The sequence below is a fragment of the Prinia subflava genome, chromosome 2 (genome assembly GCF_021018805.1).
Source record: "Prinia subflava isolate CZ2003 ecotype Zambia chromosome 2, Cam_Psub_1.2, whole genome shotgun sequence".
Taxonomy (NCBI): Eukaryota; Metazoa; Chordata; class Aves; order Passeriformes; family Cisticolidae; genus Prinia; species Prinia subflava.
The window spans coordinates 1,778,141-1,796,715 of NC_086248.1; the positions used below are offsets into that span (position 1 = coordinate 1,778,141).

Sequence of the window (18,575 nt, forward strand, 5' to 3'; positions counted from 1 at the left end):
TGCCTCAAATAATGAGCTGACAAAAGTGGCAGCATCAGATGTGGCAGCATCCTGCCCCATCCCTTCCCCTTCTACTCCTTATTATTCATGGTGGGCTTGTTTATGGTTCCATCTGATTTTTGTGAGATTTTTTTTTGTTGCTTGGCTGTGGAGAAATAGAATTGGGCAAGGATCATGTAAAAACAGTGTCTGGCCGTGTTTGACCTGCCCTTCCTCTCCTTCATCCCCAGCTTCAGGGTTTGCTGGAGACTAAAAAAAAAATAAAACAACCCCAAACCAAACCTCAAATTGCTTTTGAGCAACGTGAAATCCTGATTATGGAAATGGGAATTGTGTATCACAGCACACAGAACATTCATGTTCTGCCTGCTCAGAAATCCTGTGGCCTGTGCATGAGCATCTGAAGGGAATTTTTAAAAACTTGTGGTGGTGGCTGTGTGAAACCAACACCTTCATGGCTAAAATGGATGGTTTTGAGTGTAAAGCAGCGCTGCTGTGTATTTTATATACAAATAAACTGCTGAGGTCTTTTCCAAAGGACCAGGCAGCCTAAACTGGGTATTGCAGCAAAGCAAACCAGCAGAGAAGGGTGGGAGAAGAGCCCTGAGAGGGGATTGATGGATGTTCTTAATCTGGGAGAGGGCAATGGTGGCATTCCTGAGCTTTCTCTGTGTTTGAAAATCCTGTTTTCAGCTCTTCATATCATGCCAAACTTCAGGTAGAACATTCCAACTCCTGGTTCTTTTTGGGAAGACTGTAATGAAAACTGTTCAGCTGTTTTGGAGGGTGAGAGTGAGAAAATAAATTTCCTTACAATTAAAAATAAACACAAATAAAGGCAGGGTGACCAATTCAAGTCACGGTGCCTCTGCACTTGGGAGCAATGATTGGATGGTTGGCAAATACCTCATTTGCAGTTCCCATAAAAATCCACCGAAGCTGGGCCAGTTTGGAAACACTGAGGGAATAAAGGCAGGGAATTAAGAGGGAGAGGAGGGAGAAAAACTGTTTTTCTTAATCATCACTGAATACCACCCTCAGCTTGGATCCTGTTCCCATGGACTGTGTCATTTTGGGGAAGCTGCTGGAAATCTCTTCAGAAATTCTCTTCCCAGAGTTTGAACACCCTGGGTTTAGTTTTGTAGATGGAATTTAGTGGGACCTGCCCTCCCTGTGTGTGCCTGTATGTGAAAATAAGTGTGTATATATAGGTGTATGGTGGTGAAGATGATAAAATATTCCTGTATATAAATGTGAAAGTGTTTAAGGCCAGGCTGGATGGAGTTTGGGGCAACCTGGGATAGTGGAAAATGTCTCTGTCCATGGCAGGGGGTAGAACTGGATGAACTTTTGGGTCCCTTTCAACCCAAACCATTCTGTGATCTATTAAAATATGCTCATCCCCTCGTGAGCAGGAGCTGCCCGTCCTTACCCATCCTCTGAGCTTCTGTCCTTGTGAAGGACAACGTTGATGCCTCAAGAGCTTCATCCTGGCCCAAATTTGGGTAGAAACAGCTTCAGAAGATTTTAGAAGAGGTGTCAGAAAACACAGTTGTACAAATTGTATTTCTGTAAGAATGCAGGTTGGAGGTGGATGGGCCATTGGGCTCTTGGAGGTGGCACAGTGAGGATAAAAATCCTTCTTTTCCTTTTGGAGGTGGTGCTGACCTGCAAGATAAATAAATATGGTGAGGCATTAACAGAGTGTATCGTTCCTGTGGTGACAAAAGGCCTGCAGGACTTCCAGAGAGTCCCTGAAGTGTGATTTGTCTTATCTGCTGGGCAAACACTTAGATTTGCCAGTTTTTCAGGTTATTTTTGTTTGGTAGAGAGCAGATAAACAGATTCATTTTTTTAAGGACCGCTTCTTGTGCTTAATCAATTTTCTCTTGTCCGTAGTGAAAAGAAGTTGAGTGTAACATTTGTGCTTATAGGGAGGAGTGGGTTCTCTGTGAGCTGCTCTGAACAAATCCATCTTTGTGTGACCAGGCAGCATCAGAGCTGTCTTGAAGATGGTGTGAGCCCCTGTCTCTGCTCTTTTTTCATCAGAGTAGGAAATAAAAGTCATGGAAAGCTGTGATAAAGCTGTAAATGTGAGTTCTTAGGAATAGCTGCGTCCTGGCCCTTGTGATTTTCATCAAGTACAGAGAACAAGAAAATCTGTAGAGTTCACAACCCCAGTGGAGTAATAAATTGTTCCAAGAATATGATAAATGACTGGGAGCAATCCAGATGATTTTTAAACTGGAGGATGGAGTGAGCAGAGTGGGCTGGGGCAGAGGGCTCAGTCCTCCAGGAGCTGTGCAAAGGTACTTGTGGCTGGACAGAGCAGCCAAATCTGCTTCAGTTCCCAGAATAAAGAAGTGTTTAATGCCATCTATGGACATGTGAGCTGGGAAATAGGAGCAAAGGATGTTTTTACTCCAAAAACTCCATTTCTGAAATGCTGTTCGAGTAGCTTATTTAGCTCTAATGTCGATATGTTAAAATAGATGTGGGAAAAGCTGAGTTCCTGCAGAAGGAGCAGCAGGGCAGCTTTTGGATCAGGGTGAAAATATCTAGAGTTGAACTTTCAAACTCTCCCACTGTGTTTGTGGGTCAGAAAAGAGACCAAAACTTGAGTCCCTTCTCTGAGGAGAGGGCGCTGGGTACTGCTGAGTCCTGGAGAGGTTTGGAAGGTGACATTGAAAGGTGGCTGTGGGCTGGGATGAATCACTGGAGCAAATTCCCAGGAGGGGATGGATTTGCTGCCTCTGAATTTCTCTTTGGAAGCTGAACTTGCTTTTTCTTTACCTGTGGGAATGCTGAGAGGGTGACACCAGTTTGGTGGCAGTGAGCAAAGGAAATTTCCATTGAATTCTTGAAGGCAAAATCTCAAGGCGCCTTTTCTGCTGTGAAAGCAAAGTGCAGTCGTGGAACAGAGGGTGGCTTTGCACCATAAAATCCTGGAAGTTCTTGCTTGGACCAGCTCCTTTAGAATGAATTTTGGCAGTGGGCTGGGAGCTTTGGACAATTTTCTGGAAGGGGATTGTTGCCACTTCCTGCTGGAGAAGGAAGAACTGTGCCAAGACAGATTCTGATGAGTTATTCTTTGCAGCAGTTCATTTATCCATCGCTTTCATTTTAATTCCCTGTGCCACTCAACTGGTTTAAGGTGAAAAGGATTTAAATATCCCCAGCTGTTGGGTCAGGTGAAGAGGAACACTAAAAATCTTAATTTGAAGGTCCAGTTTTTATCCCTGAATGTCTTGAGCCTCTGAAGTTTGTGCAAAGTGATTTCTTTAATAAAATTTTTCTGAGTTAGGTAAGGGAGGAAAAAAAATTTTCCTTCTTTCCTCTGAAAAGTAAATCCTGATCTTGGAATCATTTAGGTTGGAAACTCCTCTAAGATTATGGAGTCCCCCAGCGCTGCCAAGGCCACCACTGAGCCATGTCCCCAAGTGCCACATCCACACAAATTCTAAATCCCTCCAGGGACGGGGGCTCCACCACTGCCCTGGGCCGGACAACTCTGAGGATGAACTTATTCCTAATACTCAATTTAAATACTGGTTTTTGTCTTGTTACTCCTTGTTGATAAGTGTTGGGAGTAACAATTCCACAGTAAATGTCCTGTTTTCCTTATCCACCCTCGTTTCCTTGTCTGAAATCCCTGTGCATTCCTCCTTTTCCTCTCTGTCAGCTCAATTTGCAGACTTGAGCTTGCTGAGGGAATTCAGGGATTTTTTAAAGGGGATCTTTGTCCCTGTGGGATTTCAGTGCTCACTTGGCCATCCAAGAGTCAAGGTGGAGAGTTGTGTCTTCTGCAAGAGGACATGAAAGGGGAATTGTGACATCTGGGAACACACAGAGCTCTCCGTGGAGCATTCCCAGCCTGAGTTCCACCCTGCCTTGTGTGCTGGCAGCCTCCTGCTCAGCTGGAAGGGAAATTATGAGCTTAAATCCCTTTCCCTTCTGGTGATTCAGCAGCTTTTAGGGCATCTCCAGCCTGCCTGAATTTGGATCGTGAGTTTGAAGCCAGCCCCGCAAAGTGAATAAGGATAAGGAAAAAAGGCAGGAGAAACTTTGGTGGCAGGTCTGGACTTGACTCTTAGGGCCAGGGGGGATAATTTCCCAATTTGTTTCTGGGAAATCAATTGGTTTTGTTCAGGTTTTTGGAAGAAACTAACAGTTTATCCTTCACCAGCCTGTTAAAATTCCTTTCTCACAGCGGGGTCATAAAATCTTTGACTTTCTCTCTGCTTGCAACACCAGGTTTGAATTTCCCCGTTTGTGGGGTTTTGTTTGCTGAAGTGGAAGGTAAACAGGGGCTCTCTGGAGTTTTCTGTGGGGATTTCTCCCTCCACAGACACCTCCTGTGTTATCCCACTCACAATAACAGGATTCCCAAGCACTCCTTCATTTCCTAATTCTGCTTTCCATGTTCTTTTCTGGAGGATTAACATGCTGGGTAACCTCTGTGCATAAACAATTCAGGAGCAGATGCTGGAGAGCAAATGCAGTTAATGGACCCTGATGGGTTTTTTTGCCAGTTTTATGGGACATGTTGCCTGAATTAGCCTGGGAAACGTTTCTGCTCTTAAATATCAGAGCTCTATTTAATGTTTTGTGTTGTCCAAACATCTGCTGGGCTTTGGCTTCTCCTTAATGGCAATTGGAATGAGAGTGCCAGGAATGCTTTCCAGAGCTGTGGATCTGGGCCTGTATTGCTCTGTCTCCATTTTCTTGGCCTTCAGCTCAGGTTGGAGCATCCCAGGAATGATTTCCTGGGCACATTTCTCGATAAGGTTGCAATATTTGTCTGCCTTAGTGCAGGAGAATGAGCTTCAAAAACTCTACTGAAACCAAATTTTGGATTGGCAGTGGGAAAAATAATGGTGGTGCAGGCAGGTGAGGGAAAGGAAAAAACCCAGCCTGAGTAAGAGCCTTGAAAGAAGAGAAAATAGAGAAGCAAGTGGAGATAATTGTCAGAGAAGAGTGAGATGGAAGCAGATTGGGATGTTTTTGTGACCAGGAATAAAGGAAAAAAAGCTTTTTGGTGAACACTGTGAGGATGAGCAGAGGAAAATGGACACATTTCTGTGACTGGTGAGGAGATGAGGTCAGAAAAGAGACGTGAGGGCATTAAATATCCCAAGGTTCCATTTAGTGCTGTGTGTTCCACTCCTGGCCTTCCCCATGAACAGGGATTGCTCCAGGCCCGCCTGGGGCTGCAAATTCTCCATCCCAGTTTCCTGCAGGGCAGAAGGAGATCTGTGTACATATCTGAGGGGCTGGGTTTCATTTCCAGGAGGATGTAGGTCTGATTTGTTTATGTTGGAGAGGCCAGGAGGGGACCATGTGTGTGAGAGCAGGGCTGGATTCCCCGTGGAGCAGAGGAGCCCTCCTGGGCATCTCTCCACAGCTGCTCTCTGCATCAGGCATGGAAAAAATAATTTAAAAAAGCAATTTAAAAGTTCTTTAAAAAAGATAACAACAGCAAAGTTCTGTTTCAAGGGATGGAAGGCTCCTTTTCCACTAAATACACAGGAATCACGTAGATTCCTGTGATCTCCAGAGACCTTTAGGAGCTGCAGCTCCCCACATCAAAGGAGCGTCCGTGGGGCTTGGAGCACAAACGTGGAATATTCAGGTGCCATAGGGGGTGCACAAGGCTCTGAGTCCGTGCCCAGGGAACAAATATTCCCTTGCTAAGACACCCTCTGACAGCCTCCCCCTTCCAGACAGCTCTGCATCAAAGGTGACCTCAAAAACTTTTTAAAATACATTAAATCATGTCCCAAACTTCAAAATTTGACTGTACCGCCAAAGCCTGGGTTTGAGAACTTTCCCTCTGTTTCTTTGCAAAGTAAGTTTTGCTTGTCCTCACAGATTTTAAGCTTTGGGAGCCATGGACCTCTCCTGGCTCAGTGTCTGTGTGTGCTGAAGGGGGACATGGAGGGACCCACAGCAGGGGGACAGCTGAGAATGATCCAGTACTGCTGTGGCATCATCTGAGGGCTGGGCTGGATGGGATATTGGGAAGAAATTCTTGGTTGTGAGGGTGGTGAGGCCCTGGCAGAGTGCCCACAGAAGCTGTGGCTGCCCCTGGATCCCTGGCAGTGTCCCAGGCCAGGCTGGAAGGGGTGAGGATGAGGATTTCTCTCCTCTGCCCACAAAGTGACCGGGGTCCAGCAATGTCCCCTCCGTGCTGAGTCAGGATCAGTGCAGGTGACCCCATGGCCCTGTGAGCCCTTCCAGGATTGTCACTCTTGGATCTCCCTCTTTGCAGGCACCCCCAGTGTCCGAGTCCAGGACATCCCTCTGGCCACCCTGGAGGGTTTGGAGACCGGACAGGGGGGTCTGGGATCTGTCCAAGGGGCTCAGGCAGCCTCACACAGAGCCCAGGAGGACACTGCCTCTGATCCCTGCCATGGGAGTGAATGCCCACAGTGTGTGAAGAAGCACAAGCCGAGAGAATTCAAAATAAGTAGTATTTAGTTTATCATAGAACGTAAATGTAGAATCCAGGATTTTTAGTAGATGGGTTTGAAGAGACAAGATGGAGGAATTGGGGAGTGGCCCCTGTGCTCCTTGTTCTTGCTCTCATCCCCCATCTTTTGCTAAGTTAGATTTTAGAGATTGGTTTAGAGTAGAAATGACATGTTAGCATAGGTAGTAGGCATTGGTAAAATTTTGTAAATAAAAAGTTTGTTTTGGACAGTGGTTGGGTCAGGGAATGGTACAAAGGGCCCAGGACTCTCTGATCCGCCCCAGTCCTGCCGCGTGTCCTGCTCTGCTGGGGACGCCCTGCAGAGCTGAGAAGGAACTGAGAGATAATGAAGAATAAACAACCTTGGAAACACGGACTGGCAGACTCAGCTTGTCTGCTCTGGCTCCGGTGTGAAACACTTAGGGCAAAGAGAAGACAAAAAACCTCATTACCTCAGGGAACAGCAACCCCGAGGAGAATCTCAGGGAACAGCAACCCTGAGACCCCAGAGCTGGGATAAGGTGACCCATGAGTGTTTTGTGGCTTTCTGAGTGTGGGTGGGACATGGGGACCTCAGGAGAGCTCAGCACCCTGAGGAGCAGTGGGGACACCAGGCTCGGTCACACCTTTTGTCTGCTGCCTGAATTACTGCAGTGCTTCGAGCAGGAATGGTTCCACCCTCCCACCAAGGAACATTTCCCTGTTTTTCTGGGATAGTTTCCCTGATGGGCTCTGGAATGGAGTCCTGTGCCAGGCAGGCAGCCAGCAGCAGTCTGAGCAGCGGGATGTTCCTCCCCTCCAGCCCTGCAGTGTCCAGGTGGGTGCTGAGGAGAAAGGGTTGGTCCCTGAGTTGAAGGAATTAATTTGCTTTTTGATAATCCCTAAGGAAGAATCCAGCAGAACCCTGGGGTGCTGCTGGGATGGAAAAAACAGGCGCCTGCTGTCTCAGAAATCTTCAAAACATTTCTCCTCTGGCCAGCTCTGCTGGAGGCTTTCCTGGCTTGGCCCTGTGCCAGCCTCGTGGTGCTCCTGTCCCCAGCTTGTCACCTGCCTCGCTGTGTCCCAGCAGATGTGACAGAGCCCTGCTGGCTCCTGATGGTGGGGACAGTCACGACGTGTTTCTGTGTGTTGCTGAGCTTTGGCAGAGCTGCAGAAATCAGCATTTCCCCCTGTTTTATGGATCCCCCTCCCCTTCTGCCAAATAGGGAAAAACATTGCAGAAAACGCCTGTCCCCATGAGGGAACAATTTGGTGGCATTCAGGAGTTGCTGAGTCTTGAACAGCTTCTGCTGGTCCAGACAGTTCTTTAAAAGTTGGAGGTTTTGGGTACTTTTTTTAAATTTTTTTTTGTTCAAATAGCAGCTTGTGCTGGGCCAGAAACAGTTGTGACAGTGCCTCTAAAATCCTCAAGCTGCTTGAATCACTCCGAGGAGCCAGGCAATAAAAGAGCTGGAATAAAATGTATCCCACAATGTCCTTCACTTCTGCTGACAACTGCAGTTTAAATTACTGGTGCAACCTTTTAGCATAGCTGGCTTGTAAAAAGTAATAAAATATAAAATGAAGTTCCAACAGGGACTTGCCACCTCTTCTCTGGTGGAGAGTAGGGAGAAATCACCCTTTTTTTACCCTTTTTTTTTGGGGGGTGAGCCTGTGCTGGGTTGCTGTTATTGCTTTAGTGACAGTGATCAGAATAAAATATTAATACATGCTGGAATTTTTACATCATATTAATTATATAGTGTTTATTAGACATAGACCTTCACTTTAATCATAAAGTGGCATTTATTCTATGAAGAGCCTGATGTTTTCCAGAGCTTACACTAAAATGAGGCTTTTAAAATAAATTCTTTTCTAGTGGAAGGTGTCCCTGCCTATGGCAGGGGGTTGAAATGAGATGATCTTTGAGGTTCCTTCTAACCCAAACAATTCTGTGACTCTCAGGACGGCGCTTTGTTTGATAGATTTGGGCATTCCATTGCCAGATGCTCTGATTCCTTGGCTCCTTTGGAGTTTCAGGGACTCAAAAAATAATTGGTGGCTTTGAAGAAAAAAAAAAAAAAAAGGCAGATTTTTATTTTGTAAACTCTCAGCATTCCAAGCTTGCCATAAAACATCTCCAGACCCAGGAGAGGCGGCGAGGGCCGTGCGGATCCTGCGCTCGTGCAGCGTGGGTGAGGTTCCAAGTGGATTTTCCACAGGTCACTTTGAAGTGAAACCCTCAGCTGTGGCTGTTGAGGACCATCTCCACTCGTGATTTCTGGAGAATCTTGGAAGAGTTTTGCAATCAGGGGAGGAAGGAGGGGTGGAAGGGTTTCTGCTCTGGTTTCTGCAAACATTTTGTAGCCGCGTGTGGATGGAACCCCGCCAGCAGGACCCTGCCAGGAGAGGAGCTCCCATCACGATGCGTTTCCTTCTTTGTATCCCCAGGATGTGGGCACTGGGGAAGTGTTTTGCCAGCTGAAGTGAAAGGGTTGGAAGGGGATGGAATCCTTTATAAAGCAGCTCCAGGCTCCGAGGACCAGCCCTGAGTCCCTGCCGGGAGCTGGGGCTGGGCAGAGGCTGCGGTATGGAACACATTAGTGAGAGTCAGGGTGGGGAGAGCGAGGCTGAGATGCTCTGCTGTCCCAGAGGCTGTGGAGGAGGATGAAGGCAGGATGTGGATGGTCCTTTTTGTTCTAAAACAAAGGGAAATACCACTGACAGCCAAGGAAAGATAATCCCGGAGCCTCGGGCTTTTCTTAACAAAAGGTATTTTAATATTCTTCTAAATTTTTTAATGTTTGTCTGCTGAGATCACACGGGTTGTTTGCAGCAGAGGTGGGGCTGAGGGAGGATTTGAGCTGGGGAAAAAGCTGGGTGAGGAATTGGTGGGAATTGCTGGGCTTGAGGCTGGAGCTGCTGGGTGGAACTCGTGGTGTGTTACAGAAGAGGCAGCGATCCTCTTGGACCTTGGCACTTATGGAACAATGGAAATAACGATTTTATTTCATATTTTTGTGGGAAACGATCACATGGATGTAATATGAGAGCTGTCGATTATCGGGATCCACGTCTGATCCTTTTTAGATTTGCAATATCCCTTCTCCAGGTGGTGATTTGTGCCTGATTCCCCCTTTGGTGTCCTTCAACCTCCCTTATTCCCCAAATTGTCAAACCTGTGGGAGCTTCCAGGCTTAAGACTGTGTCACAAATCACAGAATCCCAGAATGGTTTGGGAGGGAAGGGACCTTAAAGCTCATCTCATTCCACTCTCCCAGGCTGCCCAGTCCCTGTTTGGAGAGGTCCAGAGGGAATGTTTGTGTCTGAGTGCCGCTCTTGCACGATGCCCTGAGGCCATGCATGACTTATTTCTGGAGTCCATGTGGTTTTGTCTGTGTTTTTGTGTCAAACAGGAGGGAAACCCTCGAGATCAGCCCTGGGAGAAAGAAGAGAGGTGGTGAAGGAGTCGATGTGAGATGTGGGACAGGTCTGAGCCAAGGAGCTGAGGGACAACAGGTAAAGCACAAAGGAGCACTGCAGGGCCAGGCTGCCCCATGCCCGGGGTTAAGTTGCTTCTTCCCTTGCTGGATTTTAACATAATTTACCAAAACATCTCACACCCTTCTAACAACGCTCTCCTCCTCCCCATGGTCCAGTTGAAATAATGGTGAGATGAGGAAATCCTGTAAAAATGGGGCAGGACCAGCACAGTGTCACCCCCAGAGCTTTAATCCAGCCCTTACATATTTTTTGGCCATCATCTCTTTCATTTAATCATCCATTAATTGCTGAAAGTTTTAGCCAACTTCATTTGGCAGAACTGCAGGCGAAGAAGCAGCATTTCACAATATTCTGGTTTCAGCAGTTTTCAATTGTGATTTTAAAGCAGTGTTGAATGTCAGTAATGCTCTGAGCTCAGTGTCTGGGTGCCTGGGGATCCAAATCCCTGCACACAGCTCAGGGGGAAGTTGGGCTCTGAACATTTTTCTTCTTTAGCATCATTCTCTGGGCAGATTCTTGTCCCCAAACTCTTTGTAATCGAGGTGTGAGGATTAATCCACGGGTGCTGATCACAGCTCTTGCGGGGGTGTGTGGCTGCCTGGGAGCCTTCCAATCTCACTGCAGAGGCTGGAATTGCTGCCAGCAGCACATTTCTCCTTCCTCAGTTTTCTTCTCTCTCGTGTAAGGCAGCCAGAGGATGAGATTTTGTGCCCTGTGCTGAGCTCCTTCAGGCACACTCAGGCTCTGGAGTATTGTCAGAATTGCTGATGAGTTTGGGCTCCAGCAAAGGTGTCAAGAGCAAAGCAAAGGAGTCACTCCTGCCCGCTCCAGGGAATGGCACTTGGTGGCACAGGGACACAAGGACACCACAGGGCAGCAGCATCCTGCACAGAGCTGCTCTGTCAGCCCAAGTTTTGGAGTGGAAGCAGCACGCAGATCGTGACTGGGAGCCACCAGAGTTACTCAAGGCTGGCTGCTAAATCTGACTCCTGCTCTTAGGAAAGCTTGGGTGAGGTGTGAGGGGCTGTGGTACAGCTCCAAGCACACTGGGGGCTCTCAAGGTCCCTTCTGGCCGTGAACTCTGCTCCTCTGGGAAGAGGTCACAACTCTAGTGACACACGGCCAGTTCAAGGCCCTGTTTGGACTCCCTGTCCGAGGATTTCTCCAGGATTTCTCCTCTCCTCACAGGGTGTCCTTGTGAGCTGTGCTTGGAGCATCTGCTCCTTGTGTTCTTGGGCTGAACTGCTTCCAGCAGGCTTAGCAACTCTGCCTGTGATTTCCTGCAGGAAATCCAACCATGCAGGATGGAGTTTAACTTATGGGGCTGTGACTATCAAACCATCATGGCATTCTTAAGTTCCCTTTTTAAATTATTGTTTTTTAAACCTGTTAGCTGTCTCCCCACCCCCAACCCCATATCTGTGCATCTATGGAGTTTTTCCCCCCTGCTTTATTCAAGTGAAAGAGTAAATCCTTTTTGATTTATTCCAGAGCAGCCCTCGAGCTCAGCTCTTGTGAGAGCCTGCTGACTTGGAGTTCAAAAGATCTCACATCTTTGAGGCCGGGCTGTGGTCTTCCATCTTGCCTCAAAGTTAAACTGAAAGAGAAAATTCCTTTTCTTCTCACAAAAGAAAATCATCATGCTGTGTAAGGGAATCAGACTTACCTGGAGCAGCAGAGATTGCCAACATGCAGAATTCCAGGTTAAAATCTGGTTGTTTAGCAAGGCTTTATTTTCAAGCACTGAGCACATTGTTTAGGGAGTGTTTTATGGAGATAAATACTCCTTTAAAAGCAGTGCTGCTGCCTGGCTGGGATCCAGCCTGTGATCCTACATTAAAGCATTTTCCGGATGTTTAAACCACTACATTACCACGGTGGCTACAAATGGTAGTTCTTATCCCTAACTTCCCACAGATCTGCAGGGTTAGATGAGATATTAGGAAGAAATTCTTTACTAGAAGAGTGGTGGTGAGGCCCTGGAATAGAATTCCCAGAGAAGCTGTGGCTGCCCCTGGATCCCTGGAAGTGTCCAAGGCCAGGTTGAACGGAGTTTGGAGCACCCTGGGACAGTGGAAGTTGTCCCTGCCCATGGCAGGGGATGGAATAAAATCATCTTTAAAGTCCTTTCCAGCCCAAATCATTCCATCATTCAGAGGTGCACACATATCTGGCATAAATATATGTGTGTGTATGATTTATATACATATATAGAGCAAAATAAACCTGTAAGAACTATTTATAGGCTATTTCACTTCCACAGGGCCCTGCTTAGTCCAGATTTATGCAGTTGTGGCTGCAGCTGGGAGCTTGGGAGGGCAGAGCTAAGGGATGGAAGACTTTTAATAACTGTAAGGACCCTCCTTTGAAAATCCAGCTCCTCTGAGCAAGGTGACCTTGGCTCTGCTTCTGCCTTGGGAAAATCCAGCCCTGCAGGGGGAAGGAGATGCTGATCCACGGAGCAAAGGCTTGGCCAGACAGCAGCAGAAGAGAAAGCAGCAGAAGAAAAAACAGCAGAAGAAAAAACAGCAGAAGAGAAAAGCAGCAGAAGAAAAAGCACAGGTTGGGCTGGTGGAGTTTTCAGCACACGTGAGGTTGTCAGGCTTGCAGTTAAAACGATGGGTGCTCTCCCAAATTTGAATTTACCCCTGGGAGTGGTGTATCTGTTTTTTAAGAAGCTCCTGGTGTGGTATGCTGGGGAGAAGAACCAGCTTTTTCACCTGCCTCCAAGCAGCACAAAGGACTGGCTGCAAAAGTCACAGCTCAGGTAGCCCTCAAAGGTGTGAGGAAAATCTCACATGGTGTTCTGCCAGCCCTTCTCAGCACTCAGAACTCTTCCAGAAATCCTTTCTTTCAAAGTTTTTGGGCCTGTGGAGAGTGTGCATGGGAACACCTTGGTGTTTTACCCTGCTTCCAGAAAAAAAATGTGCAGAAAGCCGAAACTGCAATAATCCTGTGGCGTGTGTGGGTACAGTAAAGCCACACAGCTCAGGTGACAGCAAAGGACAGGTGACAGACTGGCTCTTCTGCTGTTCTGTCCCCACTCTTCCTGCTTTTTCTCCAGCAGAGAAAACCCACATCCCAACCTTCTCCCGTGTTCTGAGCCAGCAATAAAGCAGGAAAATGTTTTTTCCCCAAATCTAATTTGAAACACGATGACTGGACCATTCTTAAACAGCTTCCAACTTAACAATAAAGAAACAGAGTGCTTGGCAGGAGCCTCTGTACATAATTTAGATCATAATCAGATGCATTAACACATTTTATATGGATCTCATGGGGGCCAGCAAGACGAGGTGTGCTGGGTAATTTCTTTCCAGATTTCTTTACCTGATTGTTTATTACTCTCGGGGACTTCATTTGTGGTCCAAATGTCACCAGCAGAATCCTGCTGCTTCACGTGCCTGCATTCAGAGTAGCTGCTAGCAAGGCTTCAGATTCCTTAATTGCTGTGTTCTCCTCAGTCTTTCCATCAGTGGTTGTCAAAGGGAGGATGGGGAGGGAGAGAGGGAAGGGGAACAAAAGCCAAAAAAGACCCAAATCCTGCAAATTCTGAGTTCCCCCATGCCTGGATGGGAGGGAACTCAGAATTCCACCAAGAGTGCTCCGTGTTTCCCACTGAGGACAGTCAGGAGTTGCTGCTGGAGAGCTGTACGGGAGAAAGGCTTCGTCTCCCTCCCCTTCCCTTTGAGATGTTCAACATAAGCAGCTCTAATTTTATAAATCTGAAAGCTTTTCACCACTCAGAGGAGAGAAATGATCGTGTGTCTCTCGCGTTGCTCGATTGTTTTGCTGTGAATCCACCCATTCCCAAGACATCCTTGTGAAATCTCTCCTTTGACAGAAAAAATCTGTTGCTGCTTTGAAAAGCGATGTTTTGGATGTCTTTCTGCTCTGCTGGTTTGTATTATCCCCACAGAAGGTGGGAAGGGAAGTTCCCTGTCACTTCAATATTTCCTTTATGCGTGCTGGAGTAATAACCCTTCCCAGGTTCAAGGATTGATTTGTTACTGAACACCGTGGAATGGTGTAAAACTGGGATTCCCAATCCCAATTCCCTGCTCCCAGGTGGGTGCACAGCTCAGGTTTGAACCCTCCCCAGGTTCAAGGATTGATTTGTTACTGAACACCTTGAAATGGTGTAAAACTGGGATTCCCAAATCCTTCTGGATTTAGGCCAGAGAACGGGCCTGGGGACCACAGCAGCCCATGCCAAAAACACAGAGCTCCTCCTTCCCCTTTTTCACTGATAATGGTACTGAAAACCACCCCAGGCCACAAAAGAAGCATGGATTTGTTTACCTCTTTTTTTTTTTCCTTTTTAATAATTATTTATCAACATCAGGTGATGATGCAACAGCATCCCAGATCAGCTGAGCTCGTAAAGTGGCTTTTACCACAGAGCATAGTGATGATGGAGAAATGAATATCCTTAAAAATCAGCATTGATGGGGTTGCTGAATTTCCATTTCGTGTCCTGAGTGAATCCCTGTGTCTCACTCCAGTGCCTTGTGCTGTTGAAGTGTTCAAAGGGAGAGGGTGAAGAGCTGAGTCCCCTCTCCCACAAACTCCTGCCTTGCCCTGGGTTTTCCAGCTAAGTACTGAGGAATGGTGTTACTTGCAAGATATTCTCCCTCAAGATATAAAAGTTAAGGTTGTTTTGCTCTCCTGAACAAACCCTTTCCTGTCCATCTCGTGATTCAAAATTGGCAGGAGAGCATTGGAGCAGCCTGATCCAGGCTCTGAAGGGTTTGTGTGAGCAGGACAGGCAGGAGTACACGAGAGGGAGAAAATATTCCCAGTCCTTTTGCAGTTTATAGCCACGTCCTTGTTCCCAGTGCCCAAATTCCCTGCTGGGATTGATGAATTCTCCTTAGGTCAGTGGCACACAGAGTTAGGACAAGCTCGATGGCTTTGGGGTCTGGCCTGGCCACCAGAGCTGCTGCTGAGCAGGAGGAAATGAGGAGTTCAGGTTCTCTTTGGTATGGGAATATACTCTGCTGCTCTGAACTGACAGAGGGCAGAGTTGGGTTGGATTTTAGAGGGAAATTCTTTACTCAGAAGGTGGGGAGGCCCTGGCACAGGGTGCCCAGAGCAGCTGTGGCTGCCCCTGGATCCCTGGAAGTGTCCAAGGCCAGGTTGGACATGGATTGGAGCACTCTGGGATAGTGGAAGTTGTCCCTGCCCAGGGCAGGGGTAGAAGTAGATAATTTTTAAGGTCCCTTCCAACCCAAACCATTCTGTAACTGTGATTTTGTATGAGGGATGCTTTTTACACATCACAAGGAAGGGAACAGACAAAAATGAGGCAGAACGGGAAAGATGAAACAACTCTTCTGGTGGCTGGGAATGGGAATAAAGTGCATTTTTCTGTATCAGGCAGAAGGATGCTGCCTGTTGTGAACATGTGTGGTTGCCCTCCTCTGGCTGAAAACAGAACGACCTCCCAAGAGCAGAGACTCTTTTATGGGGGCAGGATTGTTGTGTTTCTTCAGAGTGACTTGGAAAGAAGTCAGGATCATTTTAGACACTGACAATTGATCAGTGCAACATCTCACCCTTCATCTGCAAAGCCACCCTGGGGCAAGGGGTGACTTCTGAGCTGCTGCAGGACGAGTTGTGCAAGAGATGCAGCAAAGCAAGAACGTGTCACTGAACATGGACAGACTCTGCAGAGGTGGGGCAGGGCTTGGAGAGGCTGCCAAAACACAGCTTGCTGCTAAAGATGTGGCTCTGAGGAATCTGTCACCGAGGCCTGGTGACCCCACAGCCCTGTCACACCTCAGAGCAGGCAGCTGACCCCTGCCCGCCACTCTGCTCAGTGGAGTCTCAGCATCAGGCTGAGAATTATGTGACAGATTTAATTAGCAAATCGTTTGCTGACCTTCCGTTTTATGAAAACAGCCTGAAAGTGAGTTTATCAGCAGTGAGCTGTTCCAGCAGAGAGGCAGAGGCTTAGAGGATTTAAGGGAATTGCATCCAGCACTGGTGATTTCCACTCGGGTGGGTTAGACCATGTCCTTGAAGGCTGCTGATACTCAGGCAGGTAATCCTGGTCAGCAGAAAAACTGACTTGTGCTTTGGGTTTTTTTTTTATTTCCATCTGGATCAGGACCAGCAAAGTCAGGGAGATAGCTGTGTGCCTTGCAAGAGTGTCTTAAAGGTGAAACCTCTTCTGTGCATTTGGAGCCGTTTCAAAATGTGAATCCTAGGAACTATAGATTTTGTCTTCTATGGATTTTGGCAAGACAGTTGTTGCAGCAGCTGGAAGGGAGATGAACCTGAGAGGAGCTTTTGACTTTGGTGAAACTCAATTGTTCCTTTCCAGTAACAGGGAGGCATTAAAATAAAGCCAAACCTGGTGACATCTGCAATTCAGACAGCATCTAATCCATGCTTTTTTTCTCCCACTGCATCAACCAGACAGGATCCAGGGTGGGATGTGCACACCTTGTTGGATACATGGAAGGATTTGTGGAAATGATTGTGTAGCTGTTGAGCAGAAAGCTGGTCCTGAAAAGACTGTCCCTGAAATGTCTTTTAATGCCAACCCATTTAATCTCACAGCATTGCACTCATGAATGTTTCAACAACTCCTACAAGTATTAAGTCCTACAATGCCACTAAAACTCGTTGAATTTTAGTGTGAAAGTGGTGTAAGTGTCTTAACTGAGGAGATGTATTCCTGTGTCCAGAGGTAAACGTTGGAGAGAGGGAAGCACAGTGTGCCACCAGCTCATACATCCAGTGAAAAGCTTACAAAGAGGTATTTTTATTATCCACAACAGCTTTATCCAGTTCAGATATCTCCAGGAAAGGCTTCCACCTTCTCTCTGCCGTTTCTTTGAATTGTAGAACAAACAAGTTTGGAGGGGATCTTTGGAAGTCTTTAACCCAATGTCCTGCTTAGGGCAAAGGACATTTTGTCCAGTTTGGAGCTTTGGCTGTGCTGGGCTGGAGGGTCCCACCAGCTCTCCAGGCTCCTGTTCCAGTCACTCCTTTTCCTACTGAATATCCACACAGGAACCTTGCTGCTGGCAAGGTAATCAACATCTGCCAAGGGTGGTTTCAGAGGATAAATCAATGAGGTTGGGTTTGCCCACAGCACATTTCTTACCCTTTGTGGCCACGGGAATGGATTCCAGGAGGATTTGCTCCATCCATCCCTGCCCACAGACTTCAGGGTGTTGCTGTCCTCGTTATTCGAGGGACAAACCCTCTGCAGAGTGAGTTTGTGCTGTCACAGTTAATACTCAGAAAGTGAGTGCAGGTAACCTTGGCTTCCTCTTGACTTGGCTGCTCACTTGCCTTCTCTAATAAAGCCTTTACAATTGCTTAGAGACACTTCAAGTTGTTAATGTTTAAATAAAGGGATTAATTTCTGGCCTCCTGCTGCTAAACTTGTACATTTGAATTTTGAGGAAGTGCCTTTCCCCTGCGAGGTTGGGCAAAGTGTCTCCCTTTGATGAGCTAAATGGGCTGGAACTTGTCATGAGGAGCCACTGAACTCCTCAGCATCCATCTGTACTTGCCAGGCAATGGAAACCATTAAAATGGCCCCATGAAGGGTAAATACAGTGGGATCTTAGGGCATGGATACAGGCAGGTGCCCCAGGAGCTCCTGCCCTTTAAACCTGTCCTGCTGTTGATTTTATTGATGATTGAATTGGTATTTTAACATTCCCATGCCTTCGTTTCCCCACCTAAAAATTGTGCCTTCATTTTGGGTTATCAAGCTTGGCTGACACACATAAAAATTGCCAAGGTAGGGTGCCAAGCTCACACAAACTATTTTATTTTTAGCGTCTTTTGAAATCTCGGACGGACTTTTTGTTCTCCCTTTTATCCATCTCTCTCATTTTAATCACACCAAAATGGAAATAAATTCAATCACAGCTGGTGCTGGAGAAGAATCATTAGGCCCATCCAGCTGGCTGTCTCGGGGCCAGAGCGGGATTGTTCCCGACGCTGCATTTCCAAAGTATTTTATCTCCTTTAGTCCTGTGCTCGTGGAGTGATGAGCTCCTTTCACTTCTCTCGGCGGGAAGGGCTATTTTTAGGTGGCTGTAAGTAAATGGACATCAGGCACCGTGGAAGGGGGACTGGGATATTTTTGGAAAGCCATCAGCAGCCGTTCTGGCAGGCCCTGCTGAGGGATTTGTCTTCGGCTGGGCTGTCTCAGGTTGTGGTATGAGTTCCCAAGGTTGTGAACCTGCTTTCGTGGATGGGGTCTGCACTCTGAATGTGGAACGAGCAGCTGCTGGAGATTGTGTGGATGGCATCAAGTTCTGGGATTTAATTCCCCCTAGGCCAGGTTGGATGGGGCCCTGAGCAACCTGATCTAGTGAGTGGCATCCCCGCCCATGGCAGGGGCTGGAATGAGATGAGCCTTAAGGTCCTTTCCAACCCAAACCAGTCTGAGATTCTGGGATTCTAAACCAGGCTGGCTGGGAGGGAGGCAGGGTGGTGGCTGAGCTGGAGATTTTGGGGCAGAAGATGAGGTTGACTTAGGGGAAAGGTGGGAAATGCCCCTGGAGTGGAGCCAAGGCGTGGGGATGATCTCAGAGAGGAGCCCTCGATGAATGTGCAGGCTTGGCATCTGTCAGTGGCCACATAGCAG

The 18,575-nt window shown here is 47.2% G+C and overlaps 1 protein-coding gene across 5 annotated transcripts in view; it reads left to right on the plus strand.

The window, feature by feature from the left end:
• EXTL3 (exostosin like glycosyltransferase 3) overlaps positions 1-18,575 on the plus strand; it is a 140,916-nt gene that overhangs the window by 77,234 nt on the left and 45,107 nt on the right. For 3 of the 5 annotated variants that reach the window (XM_063422980.1, XM_063422972.1, XM_063422986.1), the window contains exon 3: positions 9,868-9,970. The exons of the other annotated variants lie outside the window; for them this stretch is intronic. The gene's annotated coding sequence lies outside the window, so the exon portion shown is untranslated. The remainder of the gene's footprint in view (positions 1-9,867; positions 9,971-18,575) is intronic. 5 annotated transcript variants of the gene reach the window in all.